Consider the following 22,478-nt stretch of genomic DNA (forward strand, 5'->3'; position numbering starts at 1 on the left):
ATGCCGTGTCGTAATGTGACCCTTTGTTGACCAACTCCAATTCGGCCGAATAATAAATAAATCAAAATAGATTATATGCAAAGTACATATGATATGCCGATATTATAAAATCAAGGCCAAACTCACCTTTTAGAAACTAGTTTCAAGGTCAGGACGAGACTCGTTTACGACCAATATTGACCCATATTTATAACCCATATTCACAAGATTAATTTGACCGTATGTTTGATCCATATAACTTGATGTGGATAATATATTAATTTCAGTTTTACAGTAAAATAAACGCACCACCAAATGTTAAGTCGGGTCAAGGTGGTATGGAAGAAAATAATCCTATATTTTGGTAAACTATGATTATTATTAGGCCTATAAAACAAATAGATACTTTAATGGTGGAAGGTAGCTTATCACCTCTCCCCTATAAGTTAGGTTTGACATGGCGCCAGGGAGCAAGTTCACTCTGTTCCTATCTTGTGTGCTTTTTCAAGGGTAAAGCTCACATGTACACCATCGTTCCTTATACATAATGGTTGATGTGTGTTCAAGGGTAAAGCTGTGACCTGGAAAGATATGCTATGTAGATCAACATTTGTGGTTAATGAATGGTCAAGGGCAGGAGCGTCGCTAGCAATTGAAAACATCCGGGGCTTTAGCCCAGAAGTTTGAGTCCTTTTAAAACGGGGGTTTGGGGGTTTCTCCCCCAAGGATTTTTTGAAAATCGGGCTGATGAACATGCAATTGTCACGTACTTTGAGAAATAAAGGAAAGACAAATCGTCACGTCTGACTCACGTCGGGGCAGGCCTACTGAATAGGTTAATGTTTACGTTAAGGATAGGAAAGTGCACCACATACAGCAGCCAAAATGAGACATTAGAAAAGCCTGTAGCCAAATAAACACTCATGCGCCTACCTGATGTCAAGTGGACCGGGGGCCCGTTTCAGAAAGCAGGTTTAGTGAAAACTCGGAGTTAGTTAAACCCGAGATGAGGGAAACTCTGGTTTTTCGGTTTCACAAAGCCAGTTCAGCTTAACTCTGCGTCAGTTACCCTCAGGGGCGGACTGGCCATCGGGAGGTTCGGGAGATTTCCCGAACGGCCGGACGATTTCAGGCCGAGCCGGCCGGCCGTAATTCTTTTAGATTTTTTTATTTATTTTTTATTATTATATATTTATATTTTTTTTTTTGTTGTAAAAGATGTAAAAAAAAAATTAAAAAGTTAAGTAAGCCTTGATTTGGGGTGGCCTGCTGCCGGATATTTACTTACAGCGCGAAACGGAGCTCTTGCCTGACGGTGAAACGGGGCCGATGTATTACTGTCAATTTAGAGGGGGGAGCACCCCCACAGTGTATGGGGGCAAAGCGAGCGGCCAAAGCGAGCGGCCAAAGCGAGCGGCCAAAGCGAGCGGCCAAAGCGAGCGGCCAAAGCGAGCGGCCAAAGCGAGCGGCCGAACGGCCCCTCCCAACTTGCACTGCTCCGCGCTCAGCCTGACACACGGCCGGGTCACTTACCCGGTACTTCTCGTTGATCTCACTGAAGTTACACAGAAATACGAAAATGTCAAAAAGGAAAAAAGGTGGTGGAGAGGCAAAAGAATTGGGTGGCGCTCAGAAGTTGAGGTTGAAAAGGAAAAAAATGTTAGAGCAAGACGCAGCCAAATGTGCTAAATTAGTCAGCGAGACCAATGGTTAGGCGGGAACAGGACACAGCAGCGTAGCTATGACAGGTGCACTAGCGAGCATGTTTGGCAATATAATAATGACTTAAACTAATTATGGAAGTACCAGAGACGTCAGAGAACAATTCATAATATTGTAATGCCCACGGAAGAGGCAGTGAATGAAGTATTGATAAGAGAGCGATTTATTAGATACCACCGCTAATAAACCATTGGAACTAGTGATTTGTCGGTCGCGAACGATCCGGCTCAAAGAGCAGGCTCTTTGACGTGAACGATTGGAACCGGCTCTACGATGGGAGCCGTTTTAAGATCCTATTTGGGAGCCGTTTTTTTTTTTCAGTTTTTCGCTCTCTCCGCCTCCCCGTCGCTGCATGTGCTTTAGCTCTGCTTTTCGTTTTTTTTTCTCCTGCGGTGCCTCGCTGTCTCTCCCCCTGCCCTCCCCCTCCCCCTCTCCCTCTCACTCTCTCTCCTTGCGCGTTCTGCCTGTGGTAAAGCAGAGGTTTTTTTTTTCCTCCGTCGGTGCCTTAATGTCTCCGCTGCCCTCGTGTCAAGCGTGTGCTCCACACATCTGACCAATCACACGCAGCTTTCAATTAATAATGCGCCGGGAAAACACTGAAAAAAAAGTTTCTCTCCACTTTTTTTTTGGAAACCGCAGGCAATAGGCCAAGCTGTATAGCGTTCGTGGGCAGGTGTCAATGCACTGTCACCCACGCAGCAGTCAAGAAGCACACACGGCATAAAGAAGGGGAGTCAGTGTGACAATTGAATAGGCCTGTGTGATAATGAGTGGTGACAGAAAACGGAGCAAAATCTGGACTAATTTTAATGTCAGACTCCACCAGGGCAGAGTGTAGACTCTGCAAAACCAGAATATCCTATCGTGCAGGCTCCACTAACAACCTGCACAGACGGAAATGGTGCTATTTAGTAATAAAGGTTTTATTCATAAAGCATTGTTATGCTGCATTTTTACTCATAAGTGCTTAACAATGTCAATAATGAAACAAAATGTTATAAAATTAGGTTTAAGCTATTGATTAATTAATAATGTAAAACATGTGTATGGGGAGCCGTTTGGGAGCCGAAAGAGCCGGCTCTCCACAGTAAGAAGAGCCATTAGAGCCGCATCTCGCAAAGGAGCCGAAAATCCCATCACTAATTGGAACACTTCAACACCGGTAACCACAGCAACGCACAACAAACACCGGCCCGCCCCCATCTCCCAAACCCTGTGTATGTGTATGTCATTTTTTTCCTCTAAAATAATTGTATCTTGCACTATTTAGATCATTTTCAGCCTCATTTACCTTTCTAGGCACATGCAATTTCTAATATTTTGTACATAGACAAGATTGCTTATAAAATATTTCCCAGTGATCTTCACAATATTCTAAACACATGCACATCCCAACATTGACGTGCCGTTGCAATGCACATATCCACGGATAAGGACTAGTTTTTATTATTTTACACCGTGGCAAAATTATACGCGCGCTATTCCCGCGGTCTCATAAAAGGCCTCTCCATCCCAAAGTCCCGGGCCAAATTTTTGGGCCAGTCCACCCTGGTTACCCTAGCAGCATACTCTGTGAAACTAACCGGCTCGCTGGCAGGTTTTCTTCAACTAACCCTGAGTTTCTCCTGCTCTTAAGTTGAAGCCTGCAGACTGAAGGCAGTGGCAGACATGGCGTGTCCTTTTATTGAAGAGCCAGTTGATGTCGAGGCGTAGATACTCGGCGTGTATGTGTGTGCGTGTCGGCGTAGAAATCTCCGTCGGGAGAGGGTTATTAGACCCCGATTGGATGTTTTATCATTCCCTGATGAGTACCTGTTTGAGCGTTTCCGTTTCTCTGCATCATCTATAATTTATCTAAACAATGTTCTCAGCCCTCACATAGTTCACATGACACATCGTGGACACGCTCTCAGTTCCGAGCAAATTCTTTGTATTGCACTGCGTTTTTTTGCCAACGGCAGTTTTTTGTAAAACGTTGGTGATGCAGAGCATGTGTCCAAGGGTTGTTCGAAATGTGACACTTGCACTGAAACGGCTACTATACACGTTTGTAGTGTTCCCAAGTCACAGACCCAGCAGACTTCTCAAAGAAGAGTTCCATAGAATTGCAGTTAACAGTCTAAGCAATAATTTATTCATGTCATAAAGCTTTGACGTAAAGCTTCTACACTGAGTGCCAGATTTGCCCATGGTGAGTTTATATATATAGTTTATATATCCAGTATATAGTTATATCTTATGATCAATATTTTGTTTCCTCCTATTGCAACTGAAACAATAAAGTGTATCTTATATTATCATAGGAGAGTTTGATGGTTATCTACTCTGAGACAGAGGGTACCCCTGCCAGCGCTATCTGCTGACCCCTTACCCTGACCCTGACCCTGGCCCACAGCGACACTACAACTTGGCTCACTGCAGGACACGAGCCAGAGTGGAGATGACCATCGGCATACTCAAGGCCCGGTTCCAGTGCCTTCGTAGCCTCAGGGTCACCCCGGAAAGGGCTTGTGACATTATAGTGGCATGGGTGGTTCTCCACAACATTGCCACTATTAGAGGAGAACAATGTCCTACTCTTTCCCCCAATGATCCAGATAATAATCCTGACCCCCCTGCTGATGCACGAGATGGAAGAGCTGTTAGAGTGATGATACGCTTCAATCATTTCTAACTGACCCATCACCTCCCCAGTGTCAAAGAACGACAATATGCCTCATTTTATGGGGTCTTCTTTACTTCCTAAAAGGGCAAACGATGCACAGTTGTTAATCCTTTGTTGTTGAAACAATTAAAAAACATCCACCTGTGGGCACGTCACCCACCTTTAACTGATGGTCCAGCAGTTGTATTTCCTTTTTTCTTTTGGTGATCTGCAGCCTTATGTGCTCCATTTCTAGGTGGGATTTGTTTATTTGGGCTTCTAAATATATACTTTGTAAAGTTGTTTCACAGGGAGCTATAGGAACATAAATGACGTTGAATTTCACAGTGCCATGTCTACTTAGTGTCATTGTAAGTTGTGGGTCAACGCTGAACAACATCTTACTGAGGTAAGCTGTGCTGTTGAGGTTGATGGACCTTCTTCCTCATTGTAACTTCCGGCATTGCTCTGTTAGAGAGAAAGAAGTTGCAAGTTGTATTGTGGAGCAATTAACTGAAACCAAAGTTATTACTTCACTCTCTGTGGCAGCTGATAAGGTGTCTTCATCATCATCCTGTAATGAAACAGAATGTTTGTGCTATATTCTACCCATTATGACAAATCTGTGGAATATTAAGAGTACTTACAACAGCATGGAGGTGTGTTATGGCAGAAGGCTCCACGAGACAGATTACACCATCATCAGTAACTGGTAGAAGATAAAGATTAGACATTTGATTACCCACAAATGTGCCCCACCTAATTACATTTTTTTTTTACAATAGGGTGCAGGTCCCATCAAAATTTTTCAAACTGAGTCACCTTCAAATAGATTGATATCTGAAAGCAACAGCAGCCAATTACAAAGAACTGTAGCCTACTGCTACAAGAAAAAAAAATCAGTGTGGCAAGTGGTTTCTAAGATGAATGGATGGCCATTACTGAACACTAGAAAAAGGATTGATGTACATGCCATTCATTTGAATAACTTACCTCTTATGTAGGCCCCTGTGTCATGGGGGCGTGGCTGGTTCCGATGAGCTCCCCCCAGAGATGCCATCTCTTCAGCCTCTGTGAGAGGTGGTGGTGGTGGACCGCCACCTGTTTTGCGTGCCTCTGCCTTTTTTCTGTTGTCTATAATGGAGGTCAAATTTGAAGATAATCAGAAAACACAAATTTGGAGACTTGTATGTATAAAAGGCATTTAGGTGTTGCTTTCATAGACAATATCAAATACTGGCAGTGTTGTGATTTTTCTTTGTTTAGCAGATTTCCCTAATTACTTAAATATATCTATCACATGTTGAATGCAACCACTAAATGCTGTTTAATGAGGGCAGGCTAAACAACATCACAATTGCTTGTACTTAAATTATACCTTACCTGTTTGAACTACATTTATGTATCATTTTTAGTTGCTGCCAAGTCAGTTTGGGGCCTGTTGGGTTGCACCTGTGCGCACAAACACACATATGGAATATTATTGTTGAAGAAGTGGAACATTCAAGAGAAAACTTCTCAAATAAATCTCAAATAAATACTCACACATTGACTCGGTCAGCTATTTTTTCCCACGCGAGCTCCCGCTTTTTGGCTGCTGCCAAAGTATTGATTTTTAGTAAAAAGATATGCTCGCTTTCTGCATATGCAGTCATTAAGATTTGCAACTCCGCTGGGGAGAAGTAGGAGGATCGAGGCTTGTTAGTACTTGTTGCCATGGTGAATCATGTTATCTGTGTTCCATTGATGAGGGCTTTTTATATCCTCATGCACGAGCTTCACTCAGAGTTACCTTGACTCAGAGTTGATTGAACTAAGCGTTATCACCTGTTCTGAAACCGAAAACTCAGACTTTTACAGCTCAGAGTTGGTCAACCTATAGTTAAGGTTTTAACTCAGAGCTTGTTGATAACTCGGAGTTAGTTAAACCCGAGATGAGGGAAACTCAGGTTTTTCGGTTTCACATAGCCAGTTCAGCTTAACTCTGAGTCAGTTACCCTAGCAACATACTCTGTGAAACTAACCTGCTCGCTGGCAGGTTTTCTTCAACTAACCCTGAGTTTCACCTGCTCTCAAGTTGAAGCCTGCAGACGGAAGGCAGTGGCAGACATGGCGTGTCCTTTTATTGAAGAGCCAGTGGATGTCGAGGCGCAGATACTCCGCAGAAATCTCCGTCGGGAGAGGGTTATTAGGCCCCGATTGGATTTTTTATCATTCCCTGATGAGTACCTGTTTGAGCGTTTCCGTTTCTCTGCATCATCTATAATTTATCTAAACAATATTCTCAGCCCTCACACAGTTCACATGACACATCGTGGACACGCTCTCAGTTCCGAGGAAATTATTTGTATTGCACTGCGTTTTTTTGCCAACGGCAGTTTTTTGTAAAACGTTGGTGATGCAGAGCATGTGTCCAAGGGATGTTCGAAATGTGACACTTGCACTGAAACGGCTACTATACACGTTTGTAGTGTTCCCAAGTCACGGACCCAGCAGACTTCTCAAAGAAGAGTTCCACAGAATTGCAGTTAACAGTCCAAGCAATAATTTATTCATGTCATAAAGCTTTGACGTAAAGCTTCTACACTGAGTGCCAGATTTGCCCATGGTGAGTTTTTATATATAGTTTATATATCCAGTATATAGCTATATCCTATGATCAATATTTTGTTTGCTCCTATTGCAACTGAAACAATAAAGTGTATCTTACATTATCATAGGAGAGTTTGATGGTCATCTACTCGGAGACAGAGGGTACCCCTGCCAGCGCTATCTGCTGACCCCTTACCTTACCCTGACCCTGGCCCACAGCGACACTACAACTTGGCTCACTGCAGGACACGAGCCAGAGTGGAGATGACCGTCGGCATACTCAAGGCCCGGTTCCAGTGCCTTCATAGCCTCAGGGTCACCCCGGAAAGGGCTTGTGACATGATAGTGGCATGTGTGGTTCTCCACAACATTGCCACCATTAGAGGAGAACAATGTCCTACTCTTTCCCCCAATGATCCAGGTAATAATCCTGACCCCCCTGCTGATGCACGAGATGGAAGAGCTGTTAGAGTGATGATACGCTTCAATCATTTCTAACTGACCCATCACCTCCCCAGTGTCAAAGAACGACAATATGCCTCATTTTATGGGGTCTTCTTTATTTCCTAGAAGGGCAAATGTTGTACAGTTGTTAATCCTTTGTTGTTGAAACAATTAAAAAACATCCCCCTGTGGGCACGTCACCCACCTTTAACTGATGGTCCAGCAGTTGTATTTCCTTTTTTGTTTTGGTGATCTGCAGCCTTATGTGCTCCATTTCTAGGTGTGATTTGTTTATTTGGGATTCTAAATATACTTTGTAAAGTTGTTTCACAGGGAGCTATAGGAACATAAATGACGTTGGATTTCACAGTGCCATGTCTACTTAGTGTCATTGTAAGTTGTGGGTCTACGCTGAACAACATCTTACTGAGGTAAGCTGTGCTGTGGAGGTTGATGGACCTTCTTCCTCATTGTAACTTCCGGCATTGCTCTGTTAGAGAGAAAGAAGTTGCAAGTTGTATTGTGGAACAATTAACTGAAACCAAAGTTAATACTTCCCTCTCTGTGGCAGCTTATGGTGCCTTCATCATCATCCTGTAATGAAACAGAATGTTTGTGTTATGTTCTACCCATTATTACAAATATGTCATACAGCATGGAGGTGTGTTACGGCAGAAGGCTCCACGAGACAGATTACACCATCATCAGTAACTGGTAGAAGATAAAGATTAGACAGTTGATTACCCAAAAAAGTGCCCCACCTAATTACAATTTTTTTTTACAATAGTGTTCAGGTCCCATCAAAAAATTTCAAACTGAGTCACCTTAAAATAGATTGATATCTGAAAGCAACAGCAGCCAATTACAAAGAACTGTAGCCTACTGCTACAAGAAAAAATAAATCAGTGTGGCAAGTGGTATCTAAGATGAATGGATGGCCATTACTGAACACTAGAAAAATGATGAATGTACATGCCATTCATTTGAATAACTTACTCCTTATGTAGGCCCCTGTGTCCTGGGGCGTGGCTGGGTCCGATGAGCTCCCCCCAGAGATGCCATCTCTTCAGCCTCTGTGTGAGGTGGTAGTGGTGGACCGCCACCTGTTTTGCGTGCCTCTGCCTTTTTTCTGTTGGCTATAATGGAGGTCAAATTTGAAGATAACCAGAAAACTCAAACTCAAAGACTTGTATGTATAAAAGGCATTTAGGTGTTGCTTTCATATAGACAATATTAAATACTGGCAGTGTTGTGATTTTTCTTTGGTTAGCAGATTTCCCTAATTACTTAAATATATCTATCACATGTTGAATGCAGCCACTAAATGCTGTTTAATGAGGGCAGGCTAAACAACCTCACAATTGCTTGTACGGTACTTAAATTATACCTTACCTGTTTGAACTACATTTATCTATCATTTTCAGTTGCTGCCAAGTCAGTTTGGGGCCTGTTGGGTTGCACCTGTGCGCACAAACACACATATGGAATATTATTGTTGAAGAAGTGGAACATTCAAGAGAAAACTTCTCAAATAAATCTCAAATACATACTCAATCATTGTCTTGTCAGCTATTTTTTCCCACGCGAGCTCCCGCTTTTTGGCTGCAGTGTTAATTTTGTCAGCTATTTTAGATTTAGTCTTAGTCTTAGTCTTTTGACGAAAATGTTTATTATATTTAGTCACATTTTAGTAATTGTTTTCCTTTGTAGTTTTAGTCAAGTTTTAGTCTATGAAAAGTCCTTACATTTTAGTCAACTTTTAGTCATTACTTTTAGTCAAAATGTTTTCTCTTTTTAAACTAGTTCAATTACGCTAACCCTATGGACACCTGCTAAGTTGTTCCACTCAAATAGAGCACAAAGGTGAAAACGTTACGTTGTCCTGGCAACCGGATTTTCAGTTCTAAACAACCGAACGAGAGATGGCGTTCTCCATTGCTTCCATGAGTTGTTTCTTTCAAAATTAAAATAAATCAATTTCAAGAGGTGAAAATCAGTACCATTCGAAAAATGTCGAGGCGTTCATGTGTTCCCCTGGGGTATTAAAAGGAAAAGTTTGTAAACGTTAGTTTAGTTTAGTTTTTTTTTTAATATGAAGACAATCTATTCTCAATATTACTTACATCATTGGTAAAGCAAACTCACAAATCAATTCGCAAAAAGATTGTTCCTTTTCTGTAAAAGGTTTGTGTTGCATAGGTTTTCCCCTTGTTAATTTGGTTTGTGTAGAACCGAAAATCTGTTGCTATCGAAACGTGACGTCACACTTTAGTACTCTTGTCTGTTCAGCCTTCAAAACGATAGCTGGTCAATTGTGAAAAATGCATTAAACTGTAATCAGAAAACGCGGTTATATGCTATAAACCCTATAGTATCTTGGGTATAAAGGCTGGGACGAATTTCAAAGTCCACCATATGTTGAAGTATAGGCCGTGGCGATTCCCATTGAAACGAATGGTGCTGTGATTTTCTTCAAAACGAGAGCCGGTAAATTTTGAAAAAAGAATTAAACTGTATTCAGACAACGCGGTTATATGCTAACAACCCTAATATCTGTGGAATAAAAGCTGGAAAGAATTTCGAATCATAAATATGTACAATGCATAACGTTAGCTCATAGCTGAGTGGACTATACCTCCCGTTGCCAAGCCGTAGCTAAGGTCCGTCCTATTTACTGGAGGAGTGAACAGTTGCATAAGAACCTAACGGGAGTGTACTGATTGGAAAATATCGTGCATTTTGAATGACCAAATAACCCACCACTAACATTTTCATCCTGTCTCGTCTCGTCAACGAAAACAAAATGACATTTCGTCATCGTTTTTATTATCAAAGATCTATTTTTAGCTCGTCAACGTCTCGTCTTAGTCACGGAAAAAAGGTTGTTGACAAACATTTTTCACGAGGATTACTGAGCCACGTGCATTGGCGGAGGAAGCCAACCGTTTTTTCCTGGCTGCTCAGAGTTTCGCACCCGAAGTGCTAGCCCCAACACGCAGCGCCTACCCACCGGACAGTGACAGGCTAACCAACAGGGCCCCAGTGGCCGCCGATGGCTGTGCCAGCAATGGTATGTGCTATTTTCACGTGCGTTTCGGCGCTAAGGCAAAGAGGTGCCGGTCCCCGTGCAACTTCAAGCCGACGGGAAACGCCAAGGATTGCGCTCATTAGTGGCCGTGATTGCAGACACGTCAACCCGGCTATTGTTCATCAGGGACACTCTCTCCGGCCGCGAGTTTCTTTGCGACACCGACGCTCAGAGGAGCGTCCTGCTGGCTACGGTGGAGGACACCGCCCCTGGTGTCCGCGGTACACAGTTGAGGTCCGCTAACGAAACACCCATCCGCACGTATGGTACAAAGGCGGTGGACCTGTGCTTTGGAGCACAGCGATTCAGGTGGGATTTTGTCACGGCCGAAATCTCCTTTCCCCTCCTCGGCGCGGATTTCCTTTGTGCGCACAATCTGCTTGTAGGCGTGAAAAAACAACCGCCTGGTGGCCGCACGGACGTTCTCATCGTTTGAATGTGCCCGCGGTCGAGCGGCTTACGGCGGGCACTCCAGCTCCCTCTCAGAGGGGGACTGTGAAAAAGAGCTTTCTTCACGCACATTGTTGTTGTTAAAATGCATCTCTTTACTTAAAACACAGCACAACTATCGAGTCACTTGCCCCTCTCCAGCCCAAAACTCTGGCCCTCTTAAAGAGCACCAGAATGGGGGTGGCTCAATTAGCCTACGAGCCACAGCTGCGGACTATCACAGCTAACCAGCCAGACAGGAGCACGTGAATCTTTTAAAACATGTTCAAAAACAGTGAAGATGCCATTCACATCTTCACATTACCTTCCCCCTCTTTTAAGCTTGTAAACACAGTTACAAGCGCATTGCATAAAAAAGGTAAAATATTGTGCAAGACAGTCATTTGTGCTAAATAAACAGTTCAAAAAGTCTCTGGTGACCGCCAATCTTCAAAGATCCCTCCTTCTTCGCCAAACACTGCACTCTTCGCAGTGTGTCTTCCGCCACTGCTGTTCTGCCAAGGCTTGGCAATAGCTCCCCACATGGCTCACGTCAGCAACAAGGAGTTCCCGAGCTATTCCTCCTTCAGGCTTTGGCCAACCCCACAGGACAGCAGTTCAACTTCCCCAGTTATCTCCTCTCCTAGCAGGACTCTTCGTCTACCTGCTCTTCTTCACTGCGGTCGACCACGAAGCTCCTCGAACAATGTTTTTCGAAATGTGGGTCCCCTCCACTCGGCTAGAGGAATATCCCACCACTGCCACCAAATGTGAAAAAGAGCTTTCTTCACGCACATTGTTGTTGTTAAAATGCATCTCTTTACTTAAAACACAGCACAACTGTCGAATCACTTGCCCCCCTCCAGCCCAAAACTCTGGCCCTCTTAAAGAGCACCAGAATGGGTGTGGCTCAATTAGCCTATGAGCCACAGCTGCGGACTATCACAGCTGACCAGCCAGACAGGAGCACGTGAATCTTTTAAAACATGTTTAAAAACAGTGAAGATGCCATTCACATCTTCAAAGGGACAAATATCAACGCCTGCTCAGGGAGTTCCCCGGTATAACCCGACCTACCTTTTCCGCGGTCACGGCGAAGACAGCGGTGGTGACCCCGTTCGGGTTATTCGAGTTCCTGCGTATGCCGTTCGGGCTGAAGAACGTGGCTCAGACCTTCCAGCGGTTAATGGACTCGGCGCTCAGGGAGATGCCCTTCGTTTTCGTTTATTTGGACGACATCCTGGTCGCCAGCTCCTCCGAAAAGGAGAACCAGGGTCACCTACGCAACCTCTTCATGAGGCTCGACCAGCACGGGCTAATTATCCACCCGGCGAAGTGCCTGTTCGGGTTGTCCTCCATCCACTTCCTGGGGCTTCTCATCAACAAAGAGGGGGCCGCCCCTCTTCCGTCGAAGGTGGAGGCAATTTCTGCTTTCCCCCGCCCACACACGGCTCGGGCGCTCCGGAAATTCCTTGGGATGGTGACGTTTTACCACCGGTTCATCCGCCAGGCGGCTCACGTCATGCGCCTGCTGTACGGGGCTCTCAAGGACAAGTCCCCTAGCCAGGCTGTCGACTGGACAGCGGAGAGGGAGAAGGCGTTCGAGGCCACGAAGGCCGCCTTGGGCAATGCTGCCATGTTGGCCCATCCGTCGCATGATGCCCCCATCGCCATCACCACCGACGCGTCTGACTACGCCGTCGGCGCAGTGCACGAGCAATGGGTCGATGGTACCTGGCAGCCGCTCGCCTTTTTCAGTCGCCAGTTGACCCCCAGGGAGCGCAAATACAGCGCGTTCGACAGGGAACTCCTTGGACTCTGGTTGGCGATCCGCCATTTCGGGTTCCTCCTGGAAGGACGAGAGTTTGCGGCTTTCGTGGATCACAAGCCTCTGACATTCTGCATGTCCAAGGTGGCGGAGCCGTGGTCTGCCCGGCAGCAGCGTCAGCTTGCGTACATCTCTGAGTACACCACGGACATCCGACACATTGCTGGCAAGTCTAACTTGGTCGCAGACTGCCTCTCGAGAACGGTCATCGGGGCCGTCCAACTGGGCCTGGATTACGTCCGCATGAGCGTGGACCAGGCCTCCGACCATGGGGTCCAGGCCCTGAGGGATTCGGACACGGGATTGCGCCTGGAGGAGGTCGCGGTTGGCCGATCGGACGTGAGGCTATGGTGCGACGTCTCCACAGGCCAGCCTCGACCGCTGGTCCCGGTGTCCTGGCGCCGGCCCGTTTTTGAGGCGTTGCATGACCTTTCCCACCCGGCAGGAAGCCGTCTGTGAAATTGGTTTCCCAGAGGTTTGTGTGGCAGGAGCTTAGAAAGGACGTTAGTGCTTGGGTCAGCTCATGCGTTGACTGTCAGGGGTCCAAGGTGCACCGCCATATTAAGGCCCCCCTTGGAGAGTTTACTGTTCCCGAAAGTAGGTTAAGTAGGTCAACCTGGGGGGACTGCTTCCCTCCTCTCACGGGTTCACCTACCTCTTCACCATGGTCGACAGGACGACCGGCTGGCCTGAAGCTGTTCCCCTCTCCTCGACGCGTGGCGCGCGCATTCATCGGCACATGGGTCGCGCGCTTTGGGACTCCTTCAGACCTCTCCTCGGACCGGGGCTCGCAGTTCACCTCGGAACTCTGGAACGCGGTGGCTGAGGGGTTGGGGGTCAAGCTGCACCGCACTACCGCCTATCATCCCCAGGCGAACGGCTTGTGCGAACGTTTCCACCGTTCCATGCAGTTAGCCCTACGGGCCAGCTTGAAGGACGGCGACTGGGTAGATAGGCTGCCATGGGTGATGCTCGGCCTCAGATGCGCCCCTAAGGAGGACCTGCGGTCCTCTTCGGCAGAGCTGGTCTACGGGCAGGCCCTACGAGTGCCAGGCGATTTTATTCCTGACGCCTCGGTTCCCTGGTCGGCGGCCAGACAACGTTCATCCTTGCTGGAAACCGCTAAGGTTTTCGCGCCTGTTCCCACGTCGCAACACGGCACTCCCACTTTCCGCATGCCCCCCGATCTGCGCACGGTGGACTATGTTTTCATTCGCCACGATGCCCACCGTGGTCCCCTACGCCCTCCTTACGATGGCCCGTTCAGGGTTTTGAGCCACGGAGACAAGTGCCTGGTGGTGGACGTCGGGGGTAGGCCTGAGACCGTTTCCTGGGATAGGGTTAAGCCGGCTAACGTGGACATTTCTAGACCGGTGGAGGTGGCGCAACCCCCACGCCGGAGACGTCCGCCTGCGCCGCGCCCCGCGCTGGCCGTTGAGACTCCAGTGACCTCGTTGACCGCCGGGACCTCCGGGGTGGTGGACGGCGCCGACGTGCCTGCTGCTTCCTCTTCCTCTGCCCCTGTCATCCGCTCGAGACGGGGTGGGGTCTTCGCCCCTTCCCGTCACGAAGACTTTGACTATGGGTGAATTCTGGGGGGGCTTGTGTGGTGGTTAACATGATTCACCCACGGAACTATGGGTGGGGAGCGTGTTTAGCACGGACCCTTTTAGCGGACGGAATGACCGTCCAGTTCAATCCGGTTTGACTTTACGAATGAACGTTTTATTGTGTTGTGTTCATTAAAACTTTGTGCTGGATACTCCGCCTCCGACCCCCGTCTCTCGGCACTACAACATTACACTATTAAGTACTGTTTGTATTGGTAATTCATTGTTGTCTATTAACTTAACATTTTAATTATGGATTGTAGTGGTTTATACTAAGATACAATTACTAACAAATAATTGAATGCAGCTGTAGATTCTATTGGATTACTTGCAGCATTTTACTTATTTCAAAGCTTATTGTAATTGTACTTTTTGTCACCTTTTAACCTGAACAACTTGTCTTTTTCGAAGTGACCCATTTCTTAGTGTGTCATAATAATATGACCACGGGGTGGCGGTGTTGACCCGTATAGACTGAAAACAAGAGCCCTATAATACTACCGCCAGATTTACGTAGTGCTTGCAGTTAATACAGGTTACAGTGACGTAGTTGTAGTGTATAATATATATCAATTTGTACTTTGCCTATTTCAATCAATTGATGCGCCCACTGGTTAAGCATTTCAATTTTCTTTGGCAGTAAAGATAAGCATGAAGTGGATTAAACCCAACAGCTTCCACTATCTTCTCTGGTTCTCCCGAGTCTTGGTTCTAGCTTGAGTCCACAAGAAACATCCCTCATAATTCACACAGTATTATGCCAAAGGCCTGAAGCGCCTGTGTGTCTGTGTGTGTGTTCCTTAAAACAGGCCAATCAAACACACTTTTTTTTATTCTTTTTATTCTTTTTTTTTTTTAAGATGGCAGCACGCTAGGTTGCATGTGTGTTTGTCTCTCTGTCTGTCTCAGTTATTATTATTTTTTGCATGTCTGATTTGCCGTCATTTATTTTGCATAAATTACTACTGAGCACACTGGATTTTAAATGAAATAATTTTGACTCTAATATGGAATACATGGATATTGAAAAGTGAAAACTTAGGCAAGCCGGTCTAAACCAGCAATCAACCCAGGCTCTGCTAGCATCTGAAGGCTCTGCTAGCTTATCCAGGCCCCAGCAGCCCAGCTAACATCTTCAGGCTCTACTAGCATCTCAAGGCTTTGCTAGCTGTCCCAGGCCCCAGCTAGACACAGGAATAGCCCAGGCCGGAGCAGCAGACCTCACAAGCAGCTAGCATCTAGCCTCCAGCCACCTGCCTGGCCTACTAGCATCCAGCCTCCAGCCACCTGCCTGGCCTACTAGCATCCAGCCTCCAGCCACCTGCCTGGCCTACTAGCATCCAGCCTCCAGCCACCTGCCTGGCCTACTAGCATCCAGCCTCCAGCAACCTGCCTGGCCTACTAGCATCCAGCCTCCAGCCACCTGCCTGGCCTACTAGCATCCAGCCTCCAGCCACCTGCCTGGCCTCTACAGTAGGTTGTTACCAGCAGGCTACTAGCTTCCTCCGGCCAGTAGTTGACCTCCACCCTGTCTTCTGGCGTAATCATGTGACTTCTCAGTAAATCTCCATTTGCCCTCTGGACTTTACTTTTCATCATCCTGCTGCACACTCAGGCTCATTCTACTGGGCCTACCAATGTGCACTCAGTCAAGCCTGCTATTCTGCCACAGGGTAGCTGCACACTGGACTTCAACCTGTTGCCCAGAGATGTCCCTTCCCACTGGATCACTACATTTGTTGGACTTCCTACTATGCGGTTAACTCATCTTACTCCACTCACTCATGTTTCTTCATCAGTTGTTTGGCCCTCTCCCACTGATTATGAATAATATATCTGGTACAAGTAAACAGCATCACTGCTCTGGTACTATTCTGAAGCGCATGTTAATCATTCTCATGCTTTTAATCTCTGGCGATGTACATCCTAATCCAGGACCTTCTGTATTTATAGATATTCCTACTGTTGCTAACCTGCCAATTTCTGAACCTTCTGTTATGCCCACTGCATCTAACTTGACTTTTGAAAACTTCTGTAACCGTAAATCTTTAGTTTTCCTACATGTTAACATTCGTAGTCTACTTAGACATTTTGATGTTCTGAAAACTTGGGTACATACTGTTAAAACAGATATCCTAGCCATCTCTGAATCCTGGTTAAAGAAAAGTACCACAGACATGGAAATCTCAATTCCAGGCTACAATGTTTTTCGTCAGGACAGATCTTCTAGAGCAGGTGGTACAGTCATGTATGTTAAAGATCATATCAACTGCACTGTAGTTCTATCCAAGTCCGTTCCCAAGAAATTTGAATTATTGGTGCTCAAGCTACAACTGTCTTTGTACGTTTCAGTCCGGTTTGACTTTACGAATGAACGTTTTATTGTACTGTGTTCATTAAAACTTTGTGCTGGATACCACGTTTCTCCCTCTCTGTTGCTGTCTGCTACAGAAAACCTGATGCCCCAGCTGACACACTAACAACTCTCAGTCAGCTTCTGGTCCCATTTATCTCATCTGAATTCATCCTCATGGGTGATTTGAACTGGAATATGCTAAACCCCCCTGCTACTGTTACTCAACAATTTGATGCTTTAAACCTCACTCAACTCATAACTGAAATCACTCCACACAACCCTAGATCTCCCTCATCCTCTACACTGATCGACATTATTCTTACAAATAATCCTTTTAGCTCCCGCTCTGGGGTCTTCAGCGATAGTCTGGCCGACCATTGTGCCATTGCTTGCGTTCGTTCAGGTCTTTCAGTCAAACGCCCCCCAGTAATTGCTTCCAAGCGCTGAGGATGCTTGGTCTTACTTTAAGAATACTTTCAGCCTTATTATTAATAAACACGCCCCACTGAAAAGATACCGGATTAAGAATCGCCTTAGTCCTTGGTTTTCTCATGACTTGGCAGAGCTTGTTCGTCAAAAAAATTATCTTTGGCGAAAAGCCTCTAAGTCTCCAGCTGATTGGCTTGCCTTCAGGCAATGCCGGAACAAATCCACCCAGGCCATCAGGTCAGCCAAAATTTCTTACTTCAAGGAGAAGCTTACATCGTGTGGTACTGATGCGAGGAAGTTTTGGACCGCAGTTAAGTCCATGGAAAACAAACTCTCTTCTCCAAGAGAGTTTGTGTCGCATGGTTACTCTCATTACTTTGTAAACCCCACTCTACCTTTGACTTCTGCACAAATCACATTCTGTCAGATTTTCAATCTGGGTTTCGTTCTGGCCACGGATGCATCACAGCCACGCATAAGGTCCTAGACGACATCATTACTGACTTGGAAAACAAGCAGGTCTGTATTGCCAGCTTTATAGACCTAGCCAAGGCATTTGATTCAGTTGATCACATGACCCTTTTGGTTTATCCCCGACCTGTTGCAACTGGTTTGCCAGCTACCTGACTAACCAAATCCAACAGGTCAAGACAGATAATATCCTGTCGGAGCCACTAGCCATTACTAAAGGGGTGCCTAAGGGCTCAATCTTGGGGCCTATCCTCTTTTCCATTTATATTAATGATGTGGCCAAGGCTGCAGGCAGCTCCCGGATCCACCTTTATGCTGATGACACTATCCTGTACGCCTCTGGCCCTTCTCTCTGCTCCGCGGCCTCCACTCTTCAAGACAGTCTCACTTCTATTGAGCACTCTTTCCACAACCTTCACCTACGGCTCAACTCTAAAAAGACAAAATGCTTACTTTTCAATCGAAAAAACAACACCTCCAGCCCCCCAAGATCGTTTGCGCTGACAACTCCGAACTGGAGTTTGTCAAGTCCTATAAATATCTAGGGCTTTGGCTGGACTCTTCCCTTTCATTCTCTACCCATATTAATAATATTCAGATTAAAGTGAAAGCCAGATTTGCCTTTCTCTTCCGTGACAAAGCATCCTTCACACGCTCTGCTAAACTTACACTTGTAAAAATGACCATTCTGCCCATCGTTGACTATGGTGATACAATCTATAAAATGGCTTCAAAACAGCGCTACACAAACTGGACGTTCTTCACCATTCAGCTATCCGCTTTGCCACCAATGCTCCCTTTAATACACACCACTGTGAACTTTTCAAACTGGTGGACTGGCCCTCGCTCCAAACTCCGACATTGGCTTCAGTTTATTTATAAGACACTCCAGGGCAAGACCCAGTATTACCTTTCCTCCCTTCTCCATCTCTTTAGAAGCACTTACCGCACAAGATCATCTGGGCTTATCAAACTCATCAACCCACTCACCAGGACTACCTTCGGCCGAAACTCCTTTCATTTTGCAGCAGATGGATCAGTCGGCGGAGGCTTGCTGGCCGGGACGCGGATTCATTTGAAGCCCGGATGCCGAGGCGTGAACGTCTCCTGTTAGCTCCTGCTAACAGAGCAGCTGGGAGGGACTGCTGCACGAAGACTGGGCTGCCTGTAAGTGCTTTGAGACGGGGGAGGGGCCGCGCAGGCACCCGGTGCTCGTTGTGAAGAGGTAATAGCGATAGTGCTTCCACCTCAAAAAATCGCCAAAAGTCACCAATAACAGCTGAAAAAGGAGCTAGATTTGTCGCTTGTCGCTGTTTTGAAAAAAGTCTCCAAAGGGGTCTGAAAAGTAGCTAAATATAGCGTCAAAATCGCTAAGTTGGCAACACTGGGTCTGGTTCCCAGCAATGGCAGTTATGCAAACAGTCGTTATCTGAGGGTCACAGCAGGGGTCAGACGGCCACAGTCAGCCTTACCCTGGCCGTTAGTGGAAGGCTAGGAGCCCTGGACTCTTTAGGGCAGGGGCCAGGAGCCTTTAGGGGAGGGGCCAGGAGCCTTTAGGGGAGGGTCTAGGAGCCCTGAAGCCTTTAGGGGAGGGGACAGGAGCCCTGGAGCCTTTAGGGGAGGGGCTAGGAGCCCTGGTGCCTTTAGGGGAGGGGCCAGGAGCCTTTAGGGGAGGGGCCAGGAGCCTTAGAGCCTTTAGGGGAGGAGCCAGGAGCCTTAGACCCTTCATGTGAGGGGCCAGGAGGCTTAGAACCTTTAGTAGGATGGGCTAGGAACCTTAGAGCCTTTAGGGCAGGGGCTAGGAACCTTAGAGCCTTTAGGGCAGGGGATAGGAGACTTATAGCCTTTAGAGGAGGGGCTAGGAGCCTCAGAGCCTTTAGGGGAGGGGCTAGGAGCCCTGGAGCCTTTGGGGGAGGGGCAAGGAGCTTTAGAGCCTTTAGGGGAGGGGCTAGGAGCCTCAGAGCCTTTAGGGGAGGGGCTAGGAGACTCCAGAGACTTGAGGGGAGGGGCTAGGAGCCTTTAGGGGAGGGGCTAGGAGCCTTAAAGCATTTAGGACAGGGCCAGGAGCCTTAGAGCCTTTAGCGGGGGGGGGGGGGGGGCTAGGAGCCTAGCCTTTAGCAGGGGGGGGGGCTAGGAGCCTCGCCTTGGGTTGGGGGGCAGGCATTCCTCCGGGACTCTGCTTGACTCGGCTCCAGAGGAGATTCTCATGGTGAAGAATGTACTCTTCCTCTCCCTTTTATGCTCTCACAACAAACCTAAAATGGCCGTGAGTGAGAAGGAAAATAGGAATCAATCAGAGGCAGAAATGTTGTGTATTTCTAATCCTAACTCCTTCTGTATTGTGTATCATGTTTCAACACCAGTGAGGTCATCCCGGTTCTGTCCAGGCTAAGAGCCAACGCTAAGAGCCAACGCTAAGAGCTAACACTAAGTGCTAACGCTAAGTGCTAAAAAGGCCAAAGTATTTTACTCTGCATCCGTATTCCGTATCCAGTCTCCGTAAATAGACCCCCCCGAGCATTCAAAGCTCTCCGTCGGGTTGCATTGCGTATCCGTCAGATACGCAATGCAATTCGCCGCCCGATCGATCTTATATGTTGACTACAACCAGGGCTCTACAGTGCGCCCATTTCACTCACATTTGCGAGCGAATATTTCGGCGTGCGAACGAGAAAAACAAAACAGGAGCACGCGTGCGGGTGACTTCTCCACAGCGCACTATACTGTGTGTTCACACCAAACGCGAAGGGACGAAACGATTCCATACAAAGCAACAATTCCATTTGCAGCGCGACATTTTTACCCGGCACGGGCGAGCGCGTTCACGTGGATTTCAGGTGGATTTGGAGCACGCCACTTTTGCTGGAGTTGAAATATTTAAACTTTGCCGCGACATTCGCGTGATGGCAGCCAATCAGCGTTCAACAGCGTGGCCACTGAGTGACGTGCGTAAAGTAACAGCCAATCAGTTTTCAACCGGCCAACCGTTCCCTGCAGTGCAGTCCGGGGTGAACCGCAGAATGGAGGAGAAAGTGATTGTTGCCGTTAGCGACTCCCCGAGCTCTATATAGAATAGTATATAATGTAATATAATTGTATTGTATACATCATTTTACGGCCAAAAGCTCTGTTCGCCTCCGGCTGGCCGTAGCGCGGGAGGGTTTAGCGGGGTTCGTTTACCTACGTTGCTATGGTTACGTCTTGTGTGTTCCACGGTTTATTAGGTACCTAAATCGCTGTCTAATCAATACTTCATTCACTGCCTCTTCCGTGGTCATTACAATATAATGAATAGACTGCGTGGAGAAAGTTAATGCTGTTACTGTAGTCGATAAAGTCTCCAAATTCAACTCCCGACTGGTTGAAGGATTTTGGGTTGCTAGTTTATGACGATAAGAACATGAAAATGTTCTGTACATTTTGTAAGGAAGCCCCATTGGCAATGGCAAGCTCCTCTCTGTTTATAACGGGGAACCCTAATCCGAAACACGATGCCGTGGTGAAACACATCGAGTCCACTAGGCATTCTCGCTGTCCCGATTTCTATATAAATCGCACCCAGCCCAATAACCCTGGTATGGTGGAAGCCGAAATTGGTGCTGTTTTGTGTAGCATGAATGTAATCTTGTCTATTTATTTGTCTTAATTTTGCTTTAGTAAGTTGTTGCTGTTGGTATGTGCAATTTCTGCACGCTAATAAATGTTCTAATAAAAAACCTATTGTGCCCTAATTTTTTCCCCTGTGCTCCTCATTTTTTTAAGTTAGGGGCACGAGTACTCCTGAAAAAAAAAGTTAGTGTAGAGCCCTGACTACAACCATGTGTTACCTTCCACAGCTTCCCTGCTCCGAACCGTAGTTGGGAGCGAGCTGGTTTCAATTATATTACTTGGCTCGTTGCAGGTAACTTGCTTGTCTAGTGGTCCGGTTAACATAGCCGAAGCACAAACAGTGAGGCGTTGGTTGGTTGCAGCAATGAATTAGGCTTTCTTTATTCAACAATGGTACATTCCCGAGCATAAAAGGCTACTATCACGTTCGCACTGTAGACTCCGACTGATTTCCCGCGTGGTCCTTCGTTTACACTACCCACAACACACCCGTTCTATTACGTCACACATAATGCGTCACACAAACGTATTTTACACCAACAAAACCACCAGGGGGAGCCAGAGACTGCAACACATGTGATCGTTTTGTAAATAAACTTCCAAAGCTTAACAAATCCTATTTGGTGATTTATTGGTCCTTAATGTGCAAAGTAAACAATGTACTAAGTAAATAAGGTTGGCCTACAAAGTCAAACGGAGAAGTAATGCCGGAAATAATTTTGTTAGTGGACCAATCCCAGCCCTTGCCGTCTCCGGGGCGCTGATGAAAAGCAGTACAATCAAACACATAAAGTACACTTTGACTGCGTAGGAAACATTTTAAGAGCTGTGCTGGTTCCAGCTTCTACGCCAGCGTTGTCCAGTTCCCACCGCCCTGTTGTTACCAGCGGCCTCCACCTCAGATCACCTGGCAACAGCGCAATGGTAAACGGACTGCAGTTAGACCGCGCTTTCCTGAACAGTAGCCCCTCAAAGCGCTTGACAGCATTGCCTCACATTCACCCATTCATGCACACAGTCACACACCGACGGCGGAGTCAGCCCCGCAGGGCGACAGCCAGCTGGTCAGGAGCAGTCAGGGTGAGGCGTCTCGCTCAGGGACACCTCGACACTCTAGGAGAAGCCGGGGATCGAACTAGCGACCTTTTGGTGACCAGCCCACCCGCTCTACCTCCTGATAAGTTCACACTTATGTGGGCTTTCATAAGCTGCAGGCTTGAATGCTCCCTTTCTGGCCTAACTTAAAACAGTATTAAAGCAGTTTGGCCCCAGACAAT

The 22,478-nt window shown here is 46.6% G+C and overlaps 1 long non-coding RNA gene across 2 annotated transcripts; it reads right to left on the reverse strand.

Moving 5' to 3' along the window:
* Positions 1–4,417: 4,417 nt before the first annotated feature.
* On the reverse strand, positions 4,418–7,086 carry LOC115539758 (uncharacterized). 2 transcript variants are annotated; one of them, XR_003976014.1, is made up of 7 exons: positions 5,891–7,086; positions 5,729–5,797; positions 5,339–5,479; positions 4,993–5,054; positions 4,751–4,813; positions 4,527–4,660; positions 4,418–4,443 (listed from the first exon to the last, which is right to left on the reverse strand). It is a non-coding gene; the product is annotated as an uncharacterized LOC115539758 (long non-coding RNA). The 2 variants fall into 2 exon arrangements; XR_003976015.1 differs by having other exon boundaries at positions 4,527–4,919.
* Between the last annotated feature and the right edge of the window lie 15,392 nt (positions 7,087–22,478).

Source organism: Gadus morhua, chromosome 3 (genome assembly GCF_902167405.1).
Source record: "Gadus morhua chromosome 3, gadMor3.0, whole genome shotgun sequence".
NCBI classification, from domain to species: domain Eukaryota; kingdom Metazoa; phylum Chordata; class Actinopteri; order Gadiformes; family Gadidae; genus Gadus; species Gadus morhua.